The following is a 6,692-nucleotide window of genomic DNA, read 5'->3' on the forward strand; positions in this document are numbered from 1 at the left end:
GTGAGAGAAGTAGATATCTGTCTTATTTATACCATTATGAACAAAGCTGGAGGCATAACCCTCCCAGACTTCAGACAATACTACAAAGCTACAGTAATCAAAGCAGCATCGTGTTGGCACAAAAACAGACACATGATCAATGGAATAGAACAGAGAACCCAAAAATAAACCCACACGCCTATGGACAACTCATCTTCAACAAAGGAGGCAACAGTATGCAAGGGGGAAAAGACAGTCTCTTTAGCAAGTGATGTTGGAAAAGCTGAACAGCCACAAGCAAATCAATGAAGTTAGAACAGTCCCTCACACCACATACAAAATAAAATGGCTTAAAGACTTAAACACAAGACACCATAAAACTCCTAGAAGAAAGCATAGCCAAAACATTCTCTGACATGAATCAAAACAATGTTTTCTTAGTTCAATCTCCTAAGGCAATAGAAATAAAAGCAAAAATAAACAGATGGAATTTAATTGAACTCATAAGTTTTCACCCAGCAAAAAAACCCCATAAACAAAATGAAAATACAACCAACAGATTGGTAGGAAATATTGGGTTGGCCAAAAGGTTCATTTGGGTTTTTTTGTGAACCTTTTGGCCAACTCAATATTTGAAAGCAATGCAACTGACAAGGGCTTAATTTCCAACATACACAAACAGCTCATATAACTCAATAACAAAAAGGGAACAATCCAATCCAAAAATGGGCAGAAGAACTAAACAGATATTTCTTCAAAGAAGATGTATAGATGGCAAATAGGCATATGGAAAGATGCTCAACATCTCTAATTATTAGATAAATGCAAATAAAAACTATAGGAGCTATCACCTCACACTGGTCAGAATGGCCATAATCACAAAGTCTACAAATAATAAATGCTGGAGAGCGTTTAGTAAAAAGGGGACCCTCCTACACTGTTGGTAGAAATGTAAATTGGTGTAGACACTATGGAGAACAGTATAGAGGTTCCCTCAAAACCTAAAATTAGAGTTACTATATGACCCTGCAATCCCACTCCCTGGCATATACCCAGAGAAAATTCTAATTTGCATTGGCAGGGGGTTTCTTTACCACTAGTGCCACCTGGGAAACCCCACCACCACCCCACAAGCAATTTGGGTTTCCCGAGTAGAGTCTGAGACAAGGATTTGGGTGCAAGGATTTTCTTCAGCGAGCGGTCACAGGAAGAACAGGTAAGAGTGGGGAAGCGAGGTATAAGGGAAGAAAGTCAATGGGGGTGCATTAATGAACAAGCTGGAAGACCACCTGAGCTCAGTCTCAATGGGCACTTTAGAGTTCTTCCAAACCACAGGCAAAGAAACTGGGTTATTTATAGGCTAACTCTCATTCCTCATTGACTATTTTAAAAATGTATCCAGGATTTGCTTTGATTGGGCTGCCATCTATGGAGTCGCACAGAATTGGACACGACTGAAGCGACTTAGCAGCAGTAAGACACACAGACATGGAAATGACTGTCATAAAGGAGGAAGTTTTCAACATCATACCCACAGCTCCCTAGACACAGGAGGCATGACGGGCCATGCAGGGCCACCCTGCAAAGTCCCAAGATCAGTCAGGAGGCAGAGAGAGTGAGGGGAAACGGCACGAGCCTTTATTGTGGTTTCTGCAGGGAAAGCAAGGCAAAGTAAGTAGGCTTAGGATTGGCAGCTGCTGCTACTGCTGCTAAGTCACTTCAGTCGTGTCCGACTCTGTGTGACCCCATAGACGGCAGTCCACCAGGCTCCCCCATCCCTGGGATTCTCCAGGCAAGAACACTGGAGTGGGTTGCTATTTCCTTCTCCAATGCATGAAAGTGAAAAGTGAAAGGGAAGTCACTCAGTCATGTCTGACTCTTTGCAACCGCATGGACTGCAGCCCACCAGGCTCCTCCATCCGTGGGATTTTCTAGTTTGAATAATTTCAGTGGCCTCTGGGACATATCAGCTATCTGCAGTTGTCAAATACTTGGCCCTAGGATGATTAAGCCAGATGGATAGTGGACTGGAGTATAAGAGCCTGATAAGGAGTTAGTTCAGGGCTATGGGCTTTAGATAGTTGGTATGCATATGAAAGTTGCACTGGCAGGTAAGTTCTTTATTATTTCTAGAAATTGACTAAGCCCTGGAAGGGGGAGTCTCTACAGGATCAGCAAAGCCTTAGATGTCAAATAAAAAGGTATGATTAATATATTAATGCTGCTCTTGGACGCATCAACTTCCTGGCATGTATGGGGTTTGTGATGCTGAAGGGTAGAGGCAGGGCACCAGTGGTGTTCGCTATGCTCTTCTTGGTCCCTTGATTTCTACTTGGACCTTACAATGCACCCAGTAAGTTCCATGAAAAATTCTATTGGGATTTGTGTGAGAATCACATCAAATTTATAGTTTAATTTAGTAATAAGTAATATAATATACCAGGTTCCTCTGTCCATGAGGTCCTCCTGTTCATAAATATTAGTATTTCCATTTTATAATTTGAGTCCTTACATTCATAAACATGTTATATATTTCCATTTAGTCAGTTCTTCAAGTCCTGGAATAATTTTTACAACATAATATTCTACATGAAAGTTCTTGTGTATCTTTTGCTTGATGCCTTTTCAGATTTTTGTTGCTGTTGTAAATAGAATTTCTTTTTCTATACATGTTATAATTTGGTACACAAATGCTAATAATTTTTAAAAAGTTGATCTTGAATTTAGTAACCTTACTCTCTTACTAGTTTTAATAATTTCTCTGTATGTTCTCTTGGATTTTCTGCACAGACAATCACATTGTCTGCACATACGGGTAGTTTTCTTTTCCAATTTTTAAATGCTATTTATTTCTTCCTTTTATAGGTTGAATCATATAAGTTGCTGCTGTTGGGCAGCCTGTGACCTAAAAAAATATGGCAATTTCACATAATTTAAGCTACCACAAGAAGGTGTAGGATCTCCAATATAGTGCTGAATAGAAACTATGATAGAAGACATCCTTGTGTAAGTCTTGACTTTGATGGAAATTGCTTTTAAAGTTTTACCATTAAGTCTGATCAGTGCTACATGTTTATTAGGTTAAGGAAGCTAGTTTGCTAATAGTTTGCATTGCATGAGTAATCTGTTAGGGTGGTTTATTACATTAGTGAGTTATCTAATGTTGACTCACTCTTGGTTCTTGGAATAAACTCTACTTTGCCATGACGCAATATTTTTGTGTGTGTACACTGCTGTTTTCAACTTGGTATTATCTTGTTTAGAATTTTTGCATCTACATTCATGAAAACTAATAGGAGCTAACATTTATTAGGTGCTTTCCATGTTCCAGGCACCATTAAGGCATTTTAAATGAATTATTTCATTTCATCCTAGAAGGCCTATTGTTTTGAACGTTATTTCCTCCTCTGAAATATGAGAGAACTGAGGCACAGAGAAGTTAAGTCACTTCCCCAAGTTCACAGAGAATATTAGTAGTGACACCAGAATATAAATCCAGACTGCTTGGCTCCAGAGGCCACGCACTAACCACTAGCCCATGCCATCTCCCTGTGAAAAATACCCATAAATCACATTGGCCTATAATTCTCTGTCTTTGTCTGGTTTAGTACCACAATTATACTATCCTCAACAAATAAGTTGGATAGCTTTTCTTCTTTTTCTTTTCTTCCTAAAAATGTATTTTATCTGGAGTCAATTCACCAATATATTTTATTGACTTTCTTAGCCTTTGATTGCTTAAGTTTTCAAATCTCAGTCTGCAAGCTCACTGCTTTTTTTTAAATCTCGAATTTAGAGAAAAGTTGCAAATATCATACAAAGAACTTTTCCCCCTTGCATCATTTTGATTACATTTACAACATAAGCTTCTGACACTTTCGTGTGCATTATTTACAAAGATATCTTTGTAGATATAGCCAACATATAGTCATCAATATCAAGAAATTAACATTGATATAGCATTATTATCTCATCCCCAGACCCCATTCATATTTTGCCAGTTGTTCCCATAAAGTCCTGTATAGCAAAAGGATCCATTTCAGAATCACATGTTGCATTTAGCTGTGATGTCACTTGAGTCTCCTTCTATCTGAAACAGTTCCTTAGTCTCTCCTTGACTTTCACAACCTTGATACTTCTGATGATTACAGACCAATTATTTTATAGAATATCCCTTAATCTGGGTTTGTCTGATGCATCCTCATGACTAGATTCAAGTCATACATCTTTGGCAGGAATATCACAGAAGCAATCCTGTGCATTGGAACCTATCAGGTAGTGTACAATTTTGATTTGCTCCATTATTCATGATGTTAATTTTGATCACTTGGTTGAGGTACTATATTGGTTTCCTAAAGTTACTGTAACAAATTACCACAAATGTAGTGGCTTGAAACAACATATTTTTTTTTTTCTCTTATAGGTCTGAAGATCAGCAGTCCAATATCAGTCTTATGGGGCTAATATCAAGGTACTGGCAGAACTAATCAAGGTACACAAGAACTAATTCCTTGTGGTGTTTCCAAAGGAGAATCTGTGCCTTGCCTCTTCCAGTTCTGGAGGCTGCCTTGGCATTCATTAGCTCATATCTGCATCACTCCAATCTCTGCTTCCATTTTCACATACATTCTCTGATTCCCTGCTTCCCCTTATAAGGACCTCTGTGACTATATCAGTCCCACTAGGAGAATCTCCGCATCCCAAGACCTTAAATTTAATCACACAAGCAGTTTCTTCCACCATATAAAGTGATAACCGCAGATTCCAAAATAGGGATGTGGACGTCTTTGGGGGTCATTATTCAATCTACCACAGGTGGTATCTGCAAAATTTCTCCTCCGTCAACTCTTTTACCCCTTTATAATTAATAAAAGTTTTGTGGGGAGGTATTTTGAAACTACGTTAAGTTCCTCATTTATCATCAAACTTTCATCATTTATCTACTACAATATAGTCTTAAATTTTCTCATTTTACTCAATGAATATTCATCATTATCATTATTTATTTTAATGCTAAAATTGTCCCAGATCTGGTCAATGGAACCCTTTCCCCATCATTCTCTGAGCACTTCACTTATGTTTCAGCACAAGTTAGGCTAGTTTGAATGAATAATGTATCCTCTCCCTCTCTCTCTCCCTTCCCACCCTCCCACCGTTGCTCAGCTAACTTAAGGTTTTGCGATGCCTCCAAGTCCCATGGCATTTTCAAGCTCCTGTGCTATGGTGTATGAGAGGTAATACAGATACTATGAGCTAAGGCCTCAGACAACAGATCAGCAGCAGTATCCCTCTCTAGCATCTTTCAGGGATTGGGATACAATCAAGCCCCTAGCTTCCAGCCAAGAGTCTTTTAGTCTCCTTCTATCCCTAAGCACCTGCCACTGCCTTTGACTTCCAGAGCCCAGTCGGCTCCCAATTTCAGCCCCGCCCTATTACTTTGCTTTTTTCCCCCCCAAAGTTGGTTCATGAAGATCTTATATTCAGCCTGGTTGTCTTTTTGTTTGCTTTATACACTGACTTGGCCAAAAAGTTTGTTCAGCTCTTCCCATAATAGCTTACAGAAAAACCCAAATAAACTTTTTGGCCACCCCAATATTTCATTTATTTATTGCTACAGTTTGGAGAAGAGAATGCACTCAATCCTACATTCTCCAAGCCATCTTAAAAGGAAAATCAGCTCCATTTCAACAGTGTTCTTTTAAAAAGAATATATGCCAACATGTCAAATTATAGCAAAAAAGACACAGGGGAAATCCATATGATAGCAAGCCTGAGTCCTGGAGAGAAAGTGGCAAAGTTACTATCTTTAGGTGACCACTCCCCCAGACCCTGCCCTGTCCCTCCAGTTGCTAGGTCTGCCTGGTGGGGCTCAGGGAGGGGAGGAGGTGGAAAGCTTGGAATGAGGGCTACAGGAATATGCCAAACGCCCTGTAGGATCCTGGGTCGAGGCGCCACTTCTGGTCAGGTCCAAAAGTAGGGCTGCCCTGGTGCTGATGCCTGTCCTGTAAGGCCCCCCAACTCCCAAAGGAATGATACTGATTCCAACTCTAAGCAAGGATCACTTAGCTGGAGGAGGGGGTGCTTGCTCCCTTGAAGCACCAGAGCCGTCTGCGGTCAGCACAGATTGTAAGGCTCAAGTTGGAGGACACAGTCAGTCCACTCCGGCCCTATCCTGTCCCTTCCCCAGTCACTCAATCTATTAGTATGTAAGGGGACTCTGAACCATTTAACCCTCCCCAAATCCACACACTTGCCCTAGGCACCCTTTCCCCAATGTCTGCAGATAGCTGTGCCGCACACCACCAGTCTTATTCCCCACTTCTTGCAGTGCTCCTTGCTTTCAGCAAATCCCATGGGCACAGACTGGAGATCTTTTTCTGTAAGACCTCCTGAGTCCTGACAGCAGGCAAATCCTAGAGAACTGCCGGCTAGAGTACAAGCACTTTTCGAAAAGGTAAGAGAGCGAGAGCCAGGGTCCGCCTCAGTCTCCCCAGTTTACAAAGGGTGCAGGCGCTGTTCTGCCAGCCTCCCTTTAGGGAAAGTGGGAGGCCTGAGTAGGTCTGGAAGTACCAAGGTCAGCCCGGGGTGACGACCCTAGGAGGTTGGCTCAGAAGAGCCAGTAGCGCCCCATTGGTGCTGGCCCCGCCCATTCCCGAGTGGGCGTAGCTCACAGCTGCTGCCCCCAGCGGGGTTCAGCTGGGCTCTCCGCGGGG

Source organism: Bos grunniens, chromosome 21, assembly GCF_055505025.1.
Source record: "Bos grunniens cultivar Pamir isolate PY7600 chromosome 21, Bosgru_T2T1.0, whole genome shotgun sequence".
Lineage (NCBI taxonomy): Eukaryota > Metazoa > Chordata > Mammalia > Artiodactyla > Bovidae > Bos > Bos grunniens.